Source organism: Mastigoproctus giganteus, chromosome 8 (genome assembly GCF_048544385.1).
Source record: "Mastigoproctus giganteus isolate SK-2022 chromosome 8, ASM4854438v1, whole genome shotgun sequence".
NCBI lineage: Eukaryota > Metazoa > Arthropoda > Arachnida > Uropygi > Thelyphonidae > Mastigoproctus > Mastigoproctus giganteus.
The window spans coordinates 155,051,756-155,074,724 of record NC_143582.1 but is presented as its reverse complement, the minus strand read 5'-3'; the positions used below and the strand labels follow the sequence as shown (position 1 = coordinate 155,074,724).

Genomic DNA, 22,969 nt, shown 5'->3' with positions numbered 1-22,969 from the left:
GAACAATATTCGGTAATCCCGTTCATCTTATCAAAGCATTTTATTTCCTGAATGAATATTATCGTCTAGTTGCAAAATTACCACAGCTACGTTAGTTGTTAAAGGAAAATGGCTGCAAGGAGACGGACGAAGTTAACTTTTACCTCATCAAGTGGATATCACAAATTTTCGGGAAGTAAAACAAAAATAAACCCTCGCACAAAAATGGAATTATAAGGGAGCACAGGATAGCTCTATTAGAATGTCATACATAGTCCACCTGATAAAAGCAAACTATAATGCTGAAACAAAAGGACTGGATAAGAAGGATAATTTTCCTATAAATTTTTAGGCTTAATTGAGGCCATTCGCACAGTACCATATTTTGCATAAATTAGACTAATGCGGCATTAGAAGTGAATGACCGCTGTGGATAAAAGAAAGGTAAAATAGTAGATGGGTCCTTGTGGGTGCACAGTAGTTATATTCCATCCTTCCACACCAGGAAGAAAAAGTCCTAAGTTCGAATCCAGTCAATGTTACGAGGAATTTGACATTTTTGGGAACGTGCCGAATTAGGTCCCGGTGAGAGTTACATGTTTTTTTTTGTTTGCGTATATTTTTCAGAAAACCATCTGAAAAATATACGCAATTATAGATATAATATACTTACACCTAATAACCTTAGTTACTTTGGCGCTTAACACATGCATAATACCTAACTCTTCGTAGACAAAAGTCATGGGAAGTAAACAAAACGAGTCACTTCTAGTGCCCTTAAAGTTTTTGATACTTATTAGCTTCATTCATGAAGGTAATTTTACTGATCAGACGGAAAATGTGGTTAAGGAATATAATGAAAATACGTTACCTAAACACCTAGATAAAACGTTATATCTGAATTGTCTTTGTCTTTCTTTTTTTTCTTTCTTTTTCTGTAACAGTAATCCTATGATAATTTATCACTTAGAAACAGCAACACACTCAAGTTGGCTGATAACGAAAAAAAGAGTTGGGAGTAGATATAAAATATGATATGAAGCTCTCTTAACAGCATAGACGGACTGAAGATTATCTCATGGGTTTCTGTCAATAATAATATACAGAACGCTCATAAGGGTAATGATATATACATGAAACTGCATTTTAGCAGGGCAAGCATTCATTAAGAAAAGGGTAAGGAGAAAAGAAACGCGACTAGTTATGGATAGATTAATCACACAATGCAGAGAGAGAGAGAGAGAGAGAGAGAGAGAGAGAGAGAGAGAGAGAGAGAGAATCTTCTGCTCTTCAAATTTCAATATTTGGATACAAAGCATCTGAGGCGACCAGAATGAGACATTTAAAACTTTAGAAAGATTGTGTAAACTAAATACCGAAAGTATCTTATATTTTTCTGATTGCTGGTATAACTAAGGAACCACAGAGAACTGGCTGCTTACTAAACGATTAACAATATAACACTGATTACAGTCCTAAAGAATACAAACCAGATTGGAAAAAACTTCGCCTTCAGCCAAAAAAAATATAACTAACTATCGGAATAAACTTTCACTGAAAGTGGGATGCGTATATACATTTAAACAAAGATTGAATAAGAAATATTTAATACTCAGACAAACAGCTAAAATAAATTTGACAGTTTTTATGAGTGTTAAAGCTTTCGGCCTCATTCTATCGCCAATACTAATAAATAATTTTATAGCAACTACATAATTTGAAAAGCCATCACAAAAATGAAGTCCTCTCGTACGCTAGAGCCGTTAAAATAAAGAGCCAGCAAAACAGAATGTGCCAACAATGATGTCTTTCAGATAAATAAAGCAATTTGGATGGAGGCTCTAGTTAAAAGAACAGAAATGAGCCAGAAAGGTAGTCCTTCCCCCTATTATCTGCGACCGTCGACCTTAAGAAGTTAATAGTAGAATTATTCATCTCAAAGCAACAGTATGGGCTGTTGACAAGCGTTACGTTGTAGTCGCACATTTATGCGTGACTTGACTAGAGAATCAATAATATAGACTTTTGTCCATTGAAGAAACAAGAAAAATGCACCTCGGTATGCCCGGAAGTCCTGTAGCCTAAATATTTGAAAGGGAAAGCATGACTTGAAGTTGAAAACAACCAAAATCTTCAAACTTGAGAAACGAATTTGCTGTTTCCGTCCTCTGAACTTTCCGAAAGTTTGTAGCAGAAGATAAAAGACTTGTCTAAGGTTGCCATTTAGCAATCGAATAGAAATATTTTAAAGTACTGGTGCAATTTTGTTGCTTTTCTTTTAACTGCTTCTTTTTAAAATTTTTTCTGCTGAAACGAACTGCTGTGCAGCAATAAAGGAATTAATATCTTACAAGGTAATTTTCTCATACGAAAAACACGATAAATGGAAACATTACCAGTTAATAATGGCTAAAATAACAGATATGAAATCATAAGACACTATAACAGGAACGCTGATAATTGCCGAAAGGAAATATGAAATGAAGCTCTAATGCTCAGCTCTAATGTTAGATAATAACATCTTAATAATAATGACGGGTTTACTTATTTCATTTATATGTCGTTCTATACTGGAAATTATCGATTATTAGATTTTATTAATGAAGGAAATAAATACTCAAATTCAAATACCGGAAATAATACATTCGGTCTCTATATTATCTAATACAGATGAGCAAATGGCAATTGCGGTATTGTTTATGGTAATTATTGTTGTTTATTCTTAAAATCAATAATATAATAATCTTCATGGCAAACTTTTACCGTGCAGAACAGAAACTGTCGGTTAATGATGTCCAATTTAAGTGAAAGAATATCCACAAGTAGCTCTTTGATCTTCTCTGGCTTAATATCTCTCTACCTCATTGTGTCAAATTCATCTGTTGTCTCTACCGTTCTCCCAACTCCACTAATCACTTGGAGCTCTTTGACTTCCTCTCTTTGCAACTTAACTTTCTCCGGTCCAACTTTCCTAACAGTGAGGTAATTTTCCTTGGTGATTTTAATGTTCACAACTCCAGCTGACTTCCGTTTTCTAGTCACACCGACCCAGCCAGTCGAGATGCTGAGGCTTTTGCAATTACTAATGACCTTGCACAAATTGTTCATTTACCTAAAAGAATACCGGACAATCCTAATCATACAGCCAATACGCTTGATCTTTTTCTCACAAACAACCCTTCTAAGTACACGGTCGAAGTGAGAGGTCCTTTAGGCACTTCAGATCACAACTTGGTGATTGTCTCTTCTCCAATGGAACCTTTATCTCATGGCTGTACCCAACCTCGTGTTGTTTGGCATTACAAGAATGCAAAATGGGATGACCTGCGAGATTTCTTTTCTTCTTTACCTTGGTCGGATTATGTTTCAAAACTTCTGATGTCAACGTTTGCTCAGATCGTGTCAGTGAAATAATTCTTGCATGAATGGAATCCTTTATCCCACACTGCACTTTAAAAATCTCGTCCTTTATCTAAACCTTGGTTTTCCAACAAATGTGCTAAGGCTGTTCAAGAGAAGAATGTTGCATATCGTAATTGGCTTGTTTCTAATTCTTCAGTTTCATTTTCTGTCTACACCAAATCTCGCAACAATTGTAAAGTAGTTATTAGTCAGTCCAAACTAGAGTTTCAACAGGCTAAGAGTAGAAAACTTGCTTCTTGCCCTAATGGTAGCCGAGCATTCTGGTCTTTTACCAAAGCTATTGGCCGCAACTTTTGCCCATCTTTGCTCTCACCTCTGTCCAAACCAGATGGTTACAACAGAACAAATCAACATTTGTTCTGTTGTAACTTCAGCCAAGGATAAAGCTGACCTGCTAGCATCCCATTTTGCTTCCAACTCATGTATTAATGATCTTGGTAAACACCTCCCACCATTCCCAACACGCTCCATTCAATGCCCCCTGTGGTCTTCCATCAAAAGGATGTCAGAAGGATTTTAACGGATCTTGATGCTCAGAAAGCTCCAGGTCCTGATGGTATTTCTCCACTTGTTCTCAAAACTTGTGCTCCTGAAATTACTCCTATTCTTTACCGCCTTTTTTCACTTTTTTATTCCAAAGGTGTTTTTCCTTCTGCTTGGAAATTTGCTCATATCCAGCCAGTTCCTAAAAAGGGTGACAAATATCTCCAATCCAATTATCGTCCCATTGCAATTACTTCTACTCTTTCTAAAGTAATGGAGAAATCAATTAACCACCAACTCTTAAACTACCTAGAAACCTTCCGTCTGATCAACGATCGCCAGTATGGATTCCGTCAGTGTCGATCCACTGGTGATATTCTGGCTTACGTTAACCATTTATGGACAAATTCAATGGAAAGATTCGGTGAAACACAAGTAGTTGCTCTTAATATCTCAAAAGCTTTCGATCGTGTTTGGCATAAAGGTCTTCTACACAAGCTTCCATCTTATGGTTTGCCAACTGTTTTTAGTAATTGGTTATACAGTTTTCTCTCTGATCGCTCACTGAGGGTGATGGTAGATTGCTCTGTCTTCTAACTTCTCCACTAATGCCGGTATCCCCCAAGGTTCAGTTCTTTCCCCCACTCTTTTCCTTTTGTATATTAATGATCTTCTTCCATTGACTGGAAATCCTATCCATAACTTAGCCGATGACAGCACATTGCATTCTACTTTCCATTTTGAGAAACCTTACCCTGCTCAATCAGCTTCAACTTCTCGAAAATCTGCTGCCAATTCCTTAAATGCCGATCTTCAAGTAATTCTCCAGTGGGGAAAAGACAACTTAATTGATTTCAACCCTTCTAAAACTCAGTCCTGTCTTATATCTCGCAAAAAGGATTCTTCTGTTCTTATGCATATCTTTTGTGACACTCCGATTTCTAGGCAAAATGATATATATCTCTTTTGGGGATAACCCTGACTTCTAATCTCTCTTGGCACAAGCACATTACAAATATTTCTTCCTCTGCATCTAAAAAATTTGGTTTTCTCTTTCCCTCCGGCCTTTCCTTTCTACCAAACAGCTGCTCACTCTGTATAAATCGCAAATCCGCCCTGCCATGGAATATTGTTCCCACATCTGGGCTGGTACCTCCAAAACCGCTCTCAGGCTTCTTGATTCCATTCAGAAGAGGACAGTTAGGTTAATTAATGACTCGTCTCTAACAGAGTGTCTCCACTCGCTGTCTCATAGACGTACTGTTTCGGCTGCATGCATCTTCTACAGATACTTCCATGGGCACTGTTCTTCTGAATTGGTTTCTGTAATTCCTGCTCTCGCTTTCAAAACAGTACGAACACGTGCCGCCACCAGCGAACATCCATTTACTGTTCAACTTCAAACTCACAGAATGAACTTTTCATGTTCCTCGTTTATTCATTCAACTGCCGTTTTCTGGAACAACCTTCCTTCATACGTATTTCCTGAAAATTACAGTCTACAGAATTTCAAGTTCAATGTTAACAAATATCTTCTGTCGTCTTTTCAACCTCCATCCCAAGCACGGTACTAAGTACTATAGGTTCTAAAACCTCTCGCGTTTGTTGTTTACATAAAAAAAAAAAAAAAAAGAAAGGGATTAATTACGCAAGGTAAAATGGAAGGCAGAAATGAAATCATTAAAACGATTATCATTAAACTTCTTTTTCTTATAAAATCTATTATTATATATATAACACTTCTTATAAAAGAGTTTTTAAGCCGGAAGCGTGGGCAGTACTTGAGATATATTGTTAAATACTTGATATATTGTCTGTAAATAATACAAGCAATTTATACAGGGTGTTTCAGTTAAACGTTTCAGAACTTCTAAGAGGGGTAGGGTACATCCTGACAACGCGAAATCATATAGCAATGTGGGGTCGGAAAAGCTTTCCTGAAGCGGTGTTGTACACAGAAGCACCATAAAAAGAAAAGAGACCGTAAGTGAGAAATCGTTTTAATAATACATGAAAAGAAGCAAAAGGTACATGGATTAAAGTAAGTGTTCGAAGTTTCTTCCACAGGCTACAATGCACGCCTCACATCTCCGACGCATGGACATCCGAACATTCTGGAATACTCCAGGCGAATTTCGAATTTCTTCGGCAGCTACTGCGATTCTTGCAACCAGCTCCTCAGCATTGTCAACAGGGGTGTCATAAACTAGCGATTTCATATGACGGTGAAAATTCCTTCACAAGGGAAGGAATTTTCAACACGCATAACGACCATATCTGGGCGGTCGAGAACCCGCATGCAATACGACGTCGTGCAGCACAGATTCGATTTTCGGTCAATGTATGGGCCGGTATTATGGGAGATCACCTCATCGGACCTTACCTGTTACCGAGTCGTCTAACCGGACCTATCTACTTGATCTTTCTGCAGCAAGTATTGCCACAACTTTGGAGAGATGAACAGATTTCTGCATCGACGCAACAGACAATGTGGTTCCAACACGATGGAGCCCTGCCCATTATAGCGGCGATGTTCGTAACTACCTGGATGTCACATTTGGTCAACAGTGGATCGGACGTGGTGGTCCCGTGCGTTGGCCTGCTCGGTCACCCGACCTATCATGTCTTGATTTTTATTTCTGGGGTCATATGAAATCGCTAGTTTATGACACCCCTGTTGACAATGCCGAGGAGCTGGTTGCAAGAATCGCAGTAGCTGCCGAAGAAATTCGAAATTCGCCTGGAGTATTCCAGAATGTTCGGATGTCCATGCGTCGGAGATGTGAGGCGTGCATTGTAGCCCGTGGAAGAAACTTCGAACACTTACTTTAATCCATGTACCTTTTGCTTCTTTTCATGTATTATTAAAACGATTTCTCACTTACGGTCTCTTTTCTTTTTATGGTGCTTCTGTGTACAACACACCGCTTCAGGAAAGCATTTCCGACCCCACATTGCTATATGATTTCCAGTTGTCAGGATGTACCCTACCCCTCTTAGAAGTTCTGAAACGTTTAACTGAAACACCCTGTATACTGAAGCCACATAACCATAGGTTTCCTTTGATATTACTTGAAACACTTCAAATGGTCTGTAGCTCAGTAAGCAAGTACGAAGAAACTCACTCTATGAGTCAGACACGAATCACTTGTAAAACACAAATTTTCTGCAGATATAGCCATGAAAAATGACAACCTAACATACATATGAGTACCGAAAGAGAAAGAATGCGATGGAAGTAGTCTGATGCACATCGAAAAAAGCAGGTGATTGACAAATTCTTATTCAGGAATATCTGTTCATTATAATAACGGAAACCTCGTCTAATTCACTGTGTGCATTTTCTCCTACAACAAGAATGTTAAGGAGATTTATTGCGTACAGATAAGTTTTATTAAGAATACGACATCCCTGAAATATACATTGAATGATCACTGAATTATGACCACAAGTAATAACCGTGTGGACTACCATTCACGCGGATAACCGCTATTCGCCAAGGCACTGATTCCACTTGTTGTTTGAAGACTTTCGTAAGAATCTGCAACCATGTTACCTACAACGCTTTCCACAATGTGGGAATAAACGACAGTTGCATGTCCATAAGCCTCATTTCCCATTCCAAAACATCCCACATTTGTTCAATTGGATTGAGATCAGGCGAATTTAGAGGCCAATCAAGATGAGTGATATCTTCACTGTTCCTCAAACCGTCCGTACACAGTGCGTGCCTGATGACAAGGCACATTATCGTCTTGGAAAATCCCGTTTCTGTCCGGGAAAAAATGCAACATGGCAGGGTGCACATGGTCTACACGGTAGACCTCACTGGTGAGGTCTACCGGCAGCTCTTAGGAGATTAGCTGAGGAAATGGCGGTACTATCCAATTACAATCATCAGAATGTGATGAAAACAACATCGAGCCATGGACTGCAAATCCTCATCTCTCAGCTAATCCTGCAGCACGCCACACGTGTGCTCCAGGTAGGAAATGCTCGGATTCAAACCCGGGCCTTAACTACCGAGTGTAGGGGGGGACAATGATTGTAACTACTGTGCTATCAGCGTGGACCTAGCTCCAGAAGCAGCCGAAGTGTAATCTCATTCAGCCATTCAGTGTATTTTAGAAATACTTTCTAGGACACACTGAATGTAGGATACGTGACTTAACGCTCCCGGACGCACTGTTACGAGTCCCGTCCCAGGTTATAAAAAAGTAGGTTTTAAAAAAACCCAGACATTTTCCCACACAGTGTGGGAAAAGGCCTGGGTTTGAATCAGCAGCTTAAAACAGGTCGCCAGAATCCGAGGGATTTGTGTGCAATTCAGCAAAGCGAATATAATAATCTGCTGACTTACTTAACAAACACAGGTCAATGTTGAAATAAAAAAAAGTCACAAGTTAGGTTAAATTTGAAGGGGGTGTGCATTTCTTGCCAGACACGATTGTAGGGAGTATATGACGAGAGCCTTGTCGATCAATTCGACCCTGGAGAGATTGTGGAACGCTCATGGGGTAGAATTTTTCGCACAATGGTCTGTACTCGTTAACATAGGGGATTGTTTCTACAGGGATGGGATACACTTAAATATAAAGAGTGCAAGAATATTTGCTGATGCTGTTGAGGCAGCGATAGGTGGGTCGGAAAATTGCTAGCTAGGGGGGGATTCACAGACTAAAATTAAAGATTCTATTCTATAACAGATTAACAGTAGCTGCAGGCAGAAGTGAGAGTGATTCTTGCACTGCTTCTATTGGAATGAACAGCAGCCTGAAAAGCAAGTTGCTGAGGTTTTCAAGAACTGCAGGGAGTCATCATGGAACAATTAAACATATGGGCTCTGTTAGGGTAACTAAGAGTAAAAACAGGTGCATGTATATTTGCGTGTACACCAATGCTAGGAGTTTAGTAAATAAATTGGATGAATTTGGTGAAGACGTAAAAGGCGGATATTATCGGATATATGAGACGTGGTGTGACACAGACGTAAGGAATGCAGAACTTGAATTTGGGGAGTACGTGTACAGAAACTGCAGACAAGATAAGAAGGGAAGAGGGGTTATGCTGTTAGTTAGGAAACACAAAATCTAAGAAAATGCATCCAGTTGACATGGGTGGATAGTACAATATTGATTCAGTTTGGTGTGACATAAGCGCTGGGAAAGAAAAATTGAGAGTAGTAGCGTGTTATAGCCTAATGGCCTTGATGAGTACAACTGTACAGAGAGATAAAGTGGGCCAGTAAATCAGATTTTCTTATAATGGGGGATTTTAACTACTCAGATATTGACTAGAATTTGTGGGTTGGTCACTCGCATATTAACAAGACTTTTGTGGTTTTATTAGATGATTTTTGTTCTACAGCAGCATGTTCGAGAGGCAAGCAGGAGTAATACTCTTGACCTGATCTGTAGATTCTTAATGTGTGATTATTTACGGTAACAATCTGCAGATAAAGGAACCACTTGGTGGCAGTGATCACAGTGTACTGATGTGGGATTTACTTAAAGATGTAACTATCATCGGGGGTAAAGGGAAGGATTTTTGCTTTCGTAAAGCTAACTACAGTGATCTAAGACAGTTTTTAAATTCTATACAGTGGGACACGAATTGATGATGTTACACCAGCAAATTCGAAATGGAAAGCACTCAAAGAATTAATCATAGAAGCTACTTGGCTTTTCATAACTAAGAAATACTGTTCAAGGTTTCGGCATAAATTGATGGCAGATGAACAAATGAGACTCATGGCAGAGAAGAAAAATGCATGGGATTCATATAAAGTGTCAGATGACACAGAAGCTTATGATAGATATAAGCTAGTCTGTAATGAAGTCACAAAGGAGGTTACGCAAGCGAAGGCAGATTATGAGAAATCTTTGGCAAGGGATGCAAAGGAAAACACCAAAGGCTTCTTTATTTACGTAAACTAGAAGGAAGGGGATGAATCAGATTGGTCCACTTGATATCGGTGGTTCGACTGTTGATGATCTTGCTCAGGTAGCTGACAAACTGAATGAGTATTTTGCATCCACATTTACACAGGGTTATTCAGGGAGGGGAATGCCAGATGTGTATTTAACTCTAGAAGTGAGGTAAATGATTTTGTAATAACTGAGAGCAAAGTAGAGGAGAAATTGTCGAAGTTAAACATTAGAAAGGCACCTGGGGTGGTGGGATATATCCAGTTATTTTAAAGGAGGCAGCAAAAAAAAGTAAGCAAACCCTTAGCCATAATTTTGAGAGCATCCTTGGATTCAGGGGAGGTTCCCCACAGACTGGAGAAGTGAAAATGTATCCCTATTCACAAAGGGGGTTCAAAAGGTGACACGAGTAATTACAGACCTGTTAGTTTAACTTCTGTCCCGGGGGAAAATAATGGAGTCACTGGTTAAAGAAGCATTGCAGGATCATCTAGACAAGACCGCAGTTATAGTTCAGACACAGCATGGATTTTTTTTTTTAGGGGAACTCATGTCTGAACACTTTTATTTGATTCAACGATGTAATCACAAAGTAACTGCATGCAAAAGATAATTTTGATATGGTATACGTGAATTTCAGCAGAGCTTTTGATACTGTTGCATATGGAAGACTGTACAAATTGAAGCAGTATCGGTTTAAGGGCAAGCTGCTGCTATGGATAAAGGAATGGTTGAATGGGAGAAAATAGAGCGTGGTAATCAATGGACACAATTTTGCTAGCAGGGATAAGGAGAGGATTATCCCCTTATATAAGGCAATGGTCAGGCCACATCTTGAGTACTACATACAGGTCTAAAGGCCTCATTTTAAGAACGATATAGAGCTGCTGGAACGAGTACAGAGAAGGGCAAGGAGATTGGTGAAGGGAACAAAGGGTTGATCTTACCAAGTTCTGCAAATTTGAACGTCTGGAGACTAGGCACCTGCAAGGTGATCTCATTGACGTGTATAAGGCCTCGAATGGTTTGAGAAAGGTCAATGCTGATGGGATTCTTCCTCTTGCTCAGATTACGAACCTGAGGGGGGACATAAACTCAAATTGAGGAAAGATAGTTGTAGAACAGATATGCGGAAATTTGCCTTTAGCTAGCGCAGAGTTTATTGCTGGAACAAATTTCCACCGGCCGTGGCAGAAGCTGAGAGCTTAAATAAATTCAAGGAAAAACTGGACAAACTTTTGGAGCGAATGGATGGGTGAAATGGAAAGGTGTTTTTTTTTTTTTTTTTTTTGGCTGATGCAGTATAAGTTTACTTTTTTGCATCATATGCCTCTACTAATGCTAATAAGTTAACGGCGCGACTGGAGTTACTTCGGGTATGATTGTCGGTGTCAGCCGTGGAACGCAATATTACGAGCTCTGCTAAAGTATTCACGCACAACGTATGTCCCCAGTGTACTGAGAATGGTGCAACAACAACCGGACAACATCCAGCCACCATAAATACTGGCAAGAAAGTTTGTTGATATGAGATACCGACGGAAAAGGCTAAATGGAGGAAAACTTTTGATCTCCCCAGAGCCAAATCAAACAGTAGAGATATACCTGAACTGTGTTTGATCTGAATGTGGGGAAATCGTCGCTCGTGCAGTCTAACAGGCGTGTGCAAAGTGATATATCGGAACAATGCATAGGGAATTGGTACGGAAAGGAATTATAACTGGAGTAAAAAACCTAATAAAGTATTTCGTTGTAAAAATTAAATTAGCTTTATAAAGAATAAAATGAATTTTAATTAAAGCAATAATTTAGTACGTTGGCTCGAAATGGAGGCCATAAAATATCAAATATGAATATAACAAAAAAGTTCGTGGATGAATTAAATTTAAAATAACAGCACCATATTTAATTAAAATATTCAGAATGTTTTACTCATTTTTGTTTTATCCTTATATTCATTTAGGCCTTTATTGACGTAATCTTTAGCATTTACTTATACTTAAGGATACCACATTTATAAATATTATATTTTTATAATGATTTATATTATTTTTAATTTTTATATTAAGTCTGCCAAAGTGAAAATTTGCGAATTTTATATTTATACTCCAGGATAGCTACAGAGTCATCAGAGTTTACAAAATAGAAACTACAAGAACATTAACAAACTTATCGGTCAAAAACAACAACTCAAATGGAGTACACTATTCAGCTGACTAGTCAGCTTCATAAAGTACAGAATTGTCTAAGTGATAACTGAAGATCACTTCAGTGATTTTATTTACGAAGGGGTGGTCAAAAAGTTCTGAGACGGAGTCATAGGCACAAATACAAAATTCTATTTTCATTTTTTCAATGTATTCACCCAGCAGCTCAACACACTTATTGTCTTTAATCTGAAGGGGTTAATCCTTAAAAAAAAAAAATTCTTCACGTTGGGCGTCAAACCATTGTTTGCAGCTGCGACCAGATCTGCGCTATAAGGGAGCATTTGGTACAGCACAAATCTGGCCACAAATTCACATTAATTAGTTTTAGTTAATTTGTGCAACTCGAGCTATGCATATGGGTGCACTGTCAGAGAAAAGCAAAATCAAATGACCCAACTATCCTCGTTTTTCACCTGATTTTCTTTTTTTTTTTTTTTTTTTTTTTTGTTTGTTTGTTAAGAATGGAAATGTTTCAGGGAATCCATCTTGCACTAACTTTGAACATTCCCAAATTATGCTCATATATTTTTGTTAAAATGCTTACATGGGAAACGTTAAGTAGTTTAAGTCCAGACACCTTACTTCTGTTTTCTAAATTTTTTTTTTTTCATTGATGGCAACTATTTCAGAACCGATTTCTTCGGATGGCCAGCCAGAAGACTTGGATCATCCTCAATTGACTTTCGGACCTCGCGGGTGAAGGGCTAGATTAGAATCTAATCAATGACGCAAAAGAATTATGGGCTTTTTTTTTTTTTTTTTTCAGAATGTGGCTTGAGTTAGTCGGTCTCAGGCGAAACTTGCGTAGTTAAAACCTTCCTAAGCATTGAATATTGGCTTCTTGAGTGATTAAACGGGATCTTCCAATTTCCCTTCACTGTATCAAAAGATATGCTGCATGTAAGTATGGAGTGGACACCTTGGATGTTTTTTTTTTTAAATCAGGACAAATATACATATCCTGGCCAAGTTATTGACAGGTATATATGGCGAGCCAGTCCTATCCTGAATCCCCGAAGTCTGAGGCAATCATGCAGTCTCCAAATCAAGCCACTTCGCTCCAGCCTAATCTCCTTGAAAAGTATTAACAGAATGTTCTAGCTTAATACAATGAAAATCTTGAACCAGTTTCAAGTTAACTGTGAAAAATTATGCTCCAGTAAGACCTACAGAACGACTATCTCTCAACAAACAACCGAGTAACGTCAGTACTAACTGGAACATGTGGATACTACACTTTAAAGACACCCAGCACGATAGACTTTTTGTATTTTCTAAACTGTCAATATTTATGTAAATTTATTCTCGGTGTTAATTTTTTATCCTCTCTGGCTTGCATGCTGTACAAGGGCGATTGTAACCAGCAATCAATTGAATAAATAAACAGATTTTCCTAGGAAACTCTCGTTTTCGTCGAGTAAACAAGCAAATCGAGATCAGAACGCATGTAATTAACAGACATAATATATAGGGCGCAGCATGGCGAAAGTCGCTGATGGGTCTAAAACCCTACAACAACAACAGTTCGCTCCCGTTCTCTTTTGAACTCTCGACCATCTTGCAACAGTAGAATCACTGAATGACACTTTCCCAAACGCTCTAGTCATTATTTCATGGATTTCTTTAGTATTTCTTCCTATTTAGCCAGAAATTTCAAAACTGAACGATGCTCGATTTGCTGGATATTCATTCTTTCGCCTACCAAGATAAAATTAAATTTTAGATAAGATACTGAGATACAATTTTTATCATGTTATTTTATAAGGATTACGCTGTCAAAATCGCCTATTCTAAACTTTATTAATACATTTCATACAAATTTGTATAACCTGGTCTCAGAACTTTTCGACCACTCATCGTATACAAATGTTCAGTACGGTGGTGAATGTTTCAGTCGTGTAAGTTGTGAAAAGTCATTAAAATATTGAAAATGAACTCCACATTCAACGACCTAGAACATCTGCGACTTCTGCACTCAAAGGGTGTCATCATTGAAAGTAAATTATATATATATATTTATTTATTTATTGTACTATGTCAACCCGTACCGTGTGTTTGTGAAGATACTGAATTCAGCAAAGTCGATCAGTGTAGTAGTGAGTACTAGTGACTAAATGTTTGGGCAATTATGTGTAGAGTCATGTTGGTTGTGTTGGGTGATCGGCCTGGGCCAGTATCGTTATGTCGACCCAAGCTGAAGTCACAAATCGATTGTCGATCAAATAACAAATTGGTTGTTAAGTCCAAACGGTAATATTATTAAACTAAGAGGTTAATAGCCCAAAGCTTCTCATTCCGTTAAAACAAAGCCAGGGCCTCACATAGCCGCAGTGACAATGGTTGCCCCGAGGGATCTCAAATAAGTGTTTCTAATTCCTCGAATGCTAATATGGATTTCGCGAATTCTAATGCCATATTACAAGGAACACAAAGTGCATATTAGTGTCTGGTGCGGCATGAGAATGTGGGCAACGGTTGGTTAGTTGTTATATGGTATTAGGCGCATCAGAAACTTAGGCCATATTGCGCCGTATATAATATGTCAGTATATTGTGTGTGTTCTGTGGTCGATTTGCTGCTAGCCAGTAGAAAACCCGAGCTTCCGGAAAAAAAAAAAAAAAAAAAACATGCTGCCTTCACCTGAGACCGATTAACTCAGCCAAGGTGTGAAAAAATGCCCAAAAACATCCTTGCGTTTAACGCGATTCAAACTCAGGCCTGTTCCATTACACAACTCTAGTGTGGGGAGAACGGTGATTATACCAATTGAGATACCCAAGAGGGCCGCGGGCAACGATTTTCTTGACGGCATTGTCACCTCAGATGAGACCTGGTACATCAGTATGAACAGGAGTGAAAGTCGAAAGTCTGTGGAGTAGCGATACAAGGATTTATCGATAAAGAAGATATTCAAGGATCAATCATGCGCATGAAATAAATGCTGAAATTTTTGGTACAACAAAAGGGTTATCCTTGAGAATTTCTAACTGGCGCACCATTAACTCTGCTCGCTACATGGCGACATTGAAGGAGATGAAGATACAATTTGCAAGAGTGAGGCCGGAGAAAAAAGGAAAATTTCTTCTTCAGCACGACAATGCCAAACTGTATGCCAGCAACATGACAAGAGAAATAATTACAGAATTCGGATGGACTGTTCTGCCACAATCTACCGTACAGCTGCGATCTTGAGCCATCAGTTTCACTTTGGCCCTATCAAGGATGGCCTTTATAGCACTTCCTCGATGGCGATATGTCATTGCGGCTGTCAAGAAGTGGCTCTCGGAGGTTGACAAGCAACGCGAATGGAGTTCTAGTTCAGCTTTATGTACCCGAAAAAACTGTATACAAGGTGGTGCTGGAAAAATAAATGTAAGTACTTAAAGACTAAGTATATAATGTACCTCAAGTTTAAACTGGCATAAATGCAGTATCGAATAAAAAAAAAAGAGGCATTCGAATAAAAAAGAGGCATTGCTGCACCTGGCACCTCCGTAGCCAGGTGCAGCAATGCGTAGCACACGCTTCTTGATTAGACCGGGGTTCGAGCCTGTGACCACCAAATACGAAGGATGCGGAAAGGTCAGGGAATGACTACCGCATATCCCCGGAGCAATATGGCCTTAGTTGCCAATGCTCCTAAAAACCAAATAACAAGTGCGTGCATCTACAAAACGCAATAAAGCGTAAAAAACTTTTTTTTTTTATATAGGAAAAAAAAAAAAAAGTAAAATTGTTCTGTAGGTGCCGATGCTGAATTACTACTACTGACAGTTTTTTTTTTTTTTTTTGTTTTTTTTTTCCCATCCTCACGAACCTACCTAACTTTACTTAATTTCTAATATGACAGTATTTCTGAAAAGAATGATGTTTGTATACGTTCTGGGAGAATTTTCCTAAAATTCTCTTGCGATTTATGAGTTGCTATTTAATTTCGTATTATGCAGATTCGCCAGGTCGTGAAGTGATTCAGGTTGGAAGCAAATTACGAGCTTCTTGGAACTACAATGAATTGTTAAACAGTTCTAATTGTTATTTAGATTGTGCTTTCTGAAGAATTTGCTAATTTGTAGATATTTCCTTTGTTCCTATGTCTAGAGCTGTTTAACATTCTCTGAGCATGGTTTAAAGGAGGTATTTATTGGTATTTTGCTGTGTCGACACTTTTGATGTACAACATTCAAATTCCTTCCTCAGTACATTTACGTTAATTTGCCAACTTTCTTTTCAATTTCCCCTTTATATTCCTGCAGGCCTAATTACCCGCGATTGCTTGGCTGGTTGAAGTGACTCAAATCAGGTACTATATTTATGTTTCTTTACTGCTTTAAAATTAAGTATTATTCTTTATTTTCCAACCGTTATTATTTCATTATCGTGAAACATAAAATTTGATTTGTTCTTCATAATTCTATTGTAGCTTGATAGAAATTTCTCTGAAATTCCCCAGGCACAAATAAAAACCAAGCATCCATATACAAGTAAAAACAGAACGAGAAATGCGGCGTACAATGTCACGTTAAAAGACCAATGAGAGAAAACGCATAATAAAGGTTTGTAGGAGACGCAAATAAATATGTATTATTAAAGCAAGGAAAGAGGTATCACAATTACGTTAAGGAGTACAAATAGGCTTAGTGTATTGTATTTTCAAGAATGTTCTGGATAACATTGTTTTATCAACGTATTAGATCAATGAATATAAATAACTAACTAATCACTGCATACATGAGTAACTTGCACATAATATTAAGTCGCTGCAATGGGAATCTCTGATGGAAGGAAAAAAGGTTTACCGCAAACTTTCGTCAGGTCGATATCGCTGCATAAGTGAGCTAAATTAAAAAAAAAAACAGCCGTGTAAACAAAACAAGTTTAAATTTTGTATGGTCTGCAGTGCGTGGGTTCAGACTTTTTTCCTACTGATCCCAATTGAATATTGTATCGCAGCTGCCACACTATAGTGGATGGACAAAAACACGATATGAAAGTAGTAGTTTTTGTAATGGCTGTATGAAGTATTTATGAACATGCTATAATATTTTTGTTTTTTCTTGAAGGCAGTATTGTGAACGAAAGACAATAGAAGGCGATATTTATGTACACGCGTATAAAAAGATACATGAAGAAAATAACTGACCCGTCTGAATTCAAAAGGGGTCAACATTTTGGTGCACGTTTAGGAAGGGGAAAATATCGATGATTAAGACTGCTGATTTGCTTAATGTATCCAGAACAATTGAATCGAAAGTGATGTCCACATTCACCAAGTATTGAAAAACAAAATCTGATAGGACGAATTGTGGCAGAAAATCGAAGCTGAGCAAAAGAGACCGCATGACACTGCAAAGGATTTTAGCCCGAAAACATAAAACTACTGCCTCAAAAATAACTGCAGAACTTAATGTGAGGCGGCCCAAAAAACAGTTCAGCGAGAACTTCATAAGGTTGAAATTTATTGCAGAGTCGCTATAGCCAAGCCACTCGTTACTGATGGTAATGCAAGAAAGAGGATGTAATGGTGTAAGGAGCATAAGAACTGAACACTTGATGATTGATAACAGGTCATTTTTTCAGACGAATCGTCATTCACACTTTTTCCAACATCAGGGAGAGTTTACGCTTAGCAAATGCCAAAGGAAGCGCATCATCCTGACTGTCCTATGCCAACTTTCAAACGTGAAGGAGGATTAACAATGGTTTGGACAGCAATATCTTGGTATCCTTTAGGTCCTGTCATCACCCTGAACGGACGATTTAATGCCACCAGTCACCTGTATATTCTGAATGACCAGGTTCATCCCATCGTGCAAACATTGTTTCCCACAAATGATGCCATGTTTTAAGATGATAATGCTCCAATACACATGGCCAGATTGTCTAATCTTGGTTTCAGGAGCGTGAAAATGAGGCTAAGCATCTCTCATAGCCTGCACAATCACCAGACTTAAACGTTACTAAACCATTGTGACTGTATTTGGGGGGAGAGGGAGAGAGAGAGAGAGAGAGAGAGAGAGAGAGAGAGAGAGAGAGAGAGAGAGAGAGAGAGAGAGAGAGAGAGAGAGAGAGCGCGCAGATTTCCTCCACCTTCATCACTCAAGGAACTTGAAGCGTTCCTTCATAAAGAATGGTCCAATATTCCCCTAAAAACAGTTCCAGATTTAGTTCAAACAACTATTCCACTTAAAATAAAAGCTGCTTTAAAATCAAAGAATGGCGAACGACATATTAGTGCATACCAGAAACTCTTATCACAGGTGTTTCCATTATTTTGTCCATCCCCTCTTTTTGCCATACCTTTAGAGTATGGAGTAAATACAGGGGTAATGGCAGCGATCTGTGGGTTCTAAAGTAGTAGCTATCTTGTGGCTATCTCGTATTAAAGGAAGTCACAAACTGTTACTTTAATTATTGTTCCAATGTTAATTGGCATGAAAGCTTTATGGAAATGCGATGAATTTCCCATACTAAATGACAAAAGATACCTTGGTATGTGAAATATTAAGCATAACCCTCTATTTGGCATCTCGCGTGCAACTAATTTGCAAAGAAATCTTCAGTGTAACTGAGTACAAATATAATATTGCTTCACTAATAAGAAAACAACAAGAGAATATGCCCAAATCAATACAGTTAACACCTAACTTCCATCGTTCTTCCAAAAGTATAGTGCGTTCAGATACTAACTCGGCGACAGTGTGAAATAACTTATAAAGTTACTTCTCGTATAGACTAGACCTGAACCCAGGCCTTTCATACTGCGATGCAGAAAAACGTTGATCGTAAACCACTGGCGAAACAAGACACGAAGGCAAATCGACTAAAGAACGTGCATAACAACCGGCGCCTCATGATTTTGGTTTCCCTGACGCTTATTTTAAATATTCCAATACACCATGGAAGGAGAGATCAAGTTTTAATTGAAGTTTCATTAACATATTCAATTAATAGATATCAGAGCTGCAATGGCTCAATATGTTATCAATTAGTTAAGAAAAGGAGGAATTACTTCTGTGTTGTATTGTACAACACTTCTGTGCTGATACTCTCCGTTGTTGAATAAACTATACAAAAAATAGTTTACATGTATTCCACACCCTCGTAGACAAAATCAATGATCGAATGCACCACGGAATCGGAAGCTCGCGGACCTCCCAGCCCGACTCAAATACATCACCAACCCTAATCTTTGCGTGAGAGAATACAATAAGTCCTTATTTTAAAAACAATTTAAATGCTTTGGAACTTTAATGTTTTAACATTTGTCTTTAATGTGTTAAAAGAATGGATTCATTATTTATTTGATTTAAAAGCATTTAAATTATTTTTAAAATAAGAACTTTTTGTATTCTCTCACTCAAAGATTAGGGTTGGTGATTCGATGAATGTTGGAGTCGGGCCTGGGGGTCCGCGTGTCTCCGATTCCGTGGTGCATTCGATCACTGATTTTGTCTACAAGAGTGTCGAATACGTGTAAACTGTTTGTATAGTTGATTCAACAGCGGAGAGTATCAGCACAGAAGTGTTCTACAAGACATCAGAAGTAATTTCTCCTTTTCTTAATTAATTAATAGATTCAATAATTTTTGAATTTATTTTTGACCATGAGAATTAGTTGGCTTAAGCTCACTAAGTAACTTGAATTCTCTTATATTAAAATTATAGATCGTGTTTTCTAGGAATAATCGAATCATTATTCCTAGAAAGTTACTGATCCCGATCGATTGATTGGAAAATCCAAACTTGAAGCTTTTCTCAGTGCCATTTTCCGCTTCTCTCCCATATAAGGTATCTTACTGAGGATAGAAAGCTATAATATATTGGCACAAAAATCGCACCATAAAAATCAGTAATGGAAATAAAACCACAAGTAGGCTTATTTCTATAACAGCTGAGACACCATCTCAACTGGAAATCCCCTTACAGGCAGTCCAGCATTATTCTGTTGTCCGCCAAGGAAGCGTCTGTCTTTTCCATCTGCGTAATATTAAGATCGAAATCACTCTTCCAACTTGCCGCTACCAAGCACGATAAACGTCTTTCCGTCGAAGTTTCTCTACTGGCAGGCTTAATCTTGATGAACGATCCTGCTAGTCTCGTGTTACGTGGCCCATAACTGTATACAAACTGGTGACGTCAATCAATTTTTCTGTAAGCAGTAAAGCCTAAAACTCGTTGCGGTGTTCCTGGAACAAATCTTTACATATATTCTACTTTGGTTATCTCTCGTTTATCTATTTGCGAGTGAAAAAAGCTGAAACAAAGGAACGGTTAAGATACTGTCAAGAATCACCTGTTCAGATCGAACTAGATGTTTCAAAATTAATCTTTTAAATATGGAAATAGGAAAAAAAGATAGTTTCAAAGCGCATTATCTGTTACATTAAAAAAGTGACAAGACGTCTGATATAGGATCTTAACTCGGATTGTAAAACAAAAACAAACGACTATGAAATACACACGCACGCGCGCGCGTATACACACTAAATACCAATGACTCATAGCCTTTGAGGTCTCAGATCTCAGCATTTTTTTTAAACCATCCAGCCCATTGAATTTAGGTACCATACAAAATACTCTCGGTTTTTGTAATAAGCAAAAATTTCCGCTCTCAGACTTCTGGAACGACTAACATAAATCTTTTTTTCTCTTTTTTTTTTATGAAACCAAAAAAACGAAAGGTACTACATAGTACCTATAGTACATAGTACGGTGAGCAGATAAAAGGTTCAGGGGATGGCCTGTTGACCATCTGTATTTCAGTATATTGCAATTTTCAGGAAACTTAAAAACTTATTCCAAGAAATAGAAGTTGAAGGTATAAATAAGGAAGAAAAAAAGTTGGTTCTGCGAGTTTGAAGGTGGACAGTAAAAGAATATTGACCGATTGATACGGGTGTCCGGGTTGGAATAAAAATCTTAGAGATCTCATTTTGGCATTCTTGAAATGACAACCACGAAGCTAAAAATAGCCACGAGAGAAAGGCAAGAGAACCAACCATCACCAAGTTGTGTGATCTAAGGTGCCTAGAGGACCACTCCAGCTGACCGTGCACTTATAAGGATTATTTTAAGAAAACGATCAAGAGTGTTCTCTACTAGGTATTCTACTAGGCAAATCAACAATATGTGCGAAGTTATTAGTAATTGCGAATGCCTCAGCATCTCGACCAGCTGGGTCAATGTGACTAGAAAACTGAAGCCAGCTGGAGTTTTGAAGATAAAATCGAAGAGGAAAATTATCTCTGTTAGCAAAAAGAACACTTCCTACAATCTATTCTAAACGTCAACACCTGTAATTTGAATTTATGACCCCTAGTTCTGGAATTATTCAGAACTAATTGTACAGTGCTAATTGTAAAGAGACTCCGCGGATTTCCCCCAACTCCACTGTTAGAAAGGTTGGACTGGAGAAAGTTGTGATTCAAAGAGAGGAGTACAGAATGTCAAATGATTACTTGAACTCGGAGATCGACAGAGGCAAGAGATGAATTTTACAGAATGGGGGTAGAGAGATTCTAAGCCAGAGAAGATCGAAAAGAGGGGATTCCAAATAACTGTCTCTGACAGGGAATATCAGAGAGGTCATATGCACAAGTACCACATCTGAAGCGAAAGGATTCTCACAGTGAATAATTAAGGTAACTGAGATAAATAGTGGTTAAATAAACCGATAATTGGGATTCTGCCAGAAAAAAGTAAGTGTAGCTTGGAAGACTAGGTGAAGACGGACATTATTGAGACTGGAACTGAGACCACGTATATTTGTGAAATTAACGAGGAAGTGTTCAGAAGGTTTAGATATTTTCGAAGATAAGTTTGTTCTATTAGTTTGATTATTCACGATGTATTCAGTAATAAATAAAATGTTTCGGGACATGTATGAAGTAATGCAATTTTTGAATTACGGCTTACGTACAACAATAATATATCCATCTCTTCGACATAACGTGGCCTCAAGAATGTCCCCGCACACACACACAGTACAGTACTCTGTCTGCCTCCACTCACTATCTAGTAGAGTAGAGGCAGTGAGATTATACATTAGCTGATCTGAATTCCTCCTAGATAATTACCAACAGGTTCGGTACAATTGACTATTTAGCGGTCGGCTTGAGAACTCCATTTTAGCGTTGTAACCTCGAAACATAAGGCAGACTGTATCTCGCCATTATGCCCATCATAACCTAAAAAAACATCAATCATACTGCATGATGTAAGGGATGGCGTTGCTGGAGCATTGCTCTGGAGACTAAATATGAAGTTCACCACTTCAGGCCTCCAATAAGCAAAGGGGTGGTATTACACCCGTTGATGACAGTCTTCTACCACCTAGTATTTTCCGATAACACAAAGGGGGCTGCATTGCTCTGGGTGGTGTGGAAGCCACACTTCGACCGCTGCTTGCGTTGCTTCACACCTAAGTGGTTACCTGCAATATATTTTGTACCAGGTGCCACACTTCGGGACTTTTCACGTGGGTTAGACCCAGGGTTACTATCACTCCCACCATCGTGAAGGTGTAAGCAGAGGATTTTGTTGTCGAACGACGGGACTTCGCCGAAATTCTCTCCACTTGATTGAATATCACTTGAATACCAGTTCTATGAGCGTTTTAGACTCCCAGGTAGTAAAGCCATAGCTTATCATACCTAAAAGAATGTCTGTGACAAGCCTCAAGGACCTAATTAAAATTTAATTCAAAAGTCAAATTAAGGCTCTTTATATATTTTGATATATCTTCTGTTTTATTCAATGATTAGTCAGTTCGAGACAGACAGACAGAGAGAGAGATTCTGCATTTAAGCAACCGGTCATATGTTAATTCACTCAAACTGCTCAATTAGGTCTTTAAATTAGCACTTTAAAATACTTGTGAAAGTAGCATGCACGTCAGCGGTTACATTCATTTCAGGTAATAATTATTTCTATTGCTACAGCACAACA

The 22,969-nt window shown here is 38.2% G+C and overlaps 1 protein-coding gene and 1 pseudogene across 1 annotated transcript in view; one reads left to right on the top strand and one right to left on the bottom strand.

The window, feature by feature from the left end:
* Positions 1-22,969, bottom strand: part of LOC150081934 (toll-like receptor Tollo) — a 540,221-nt gene that overhangs the window by 450,072 nt on the left and 67,180 nt on the right. The window lies entirely within an intron of this gene.
* On the top strand, positions 15,245-17,993 carry LOC150081935 (uncharacterized; annotated as a pseudogene).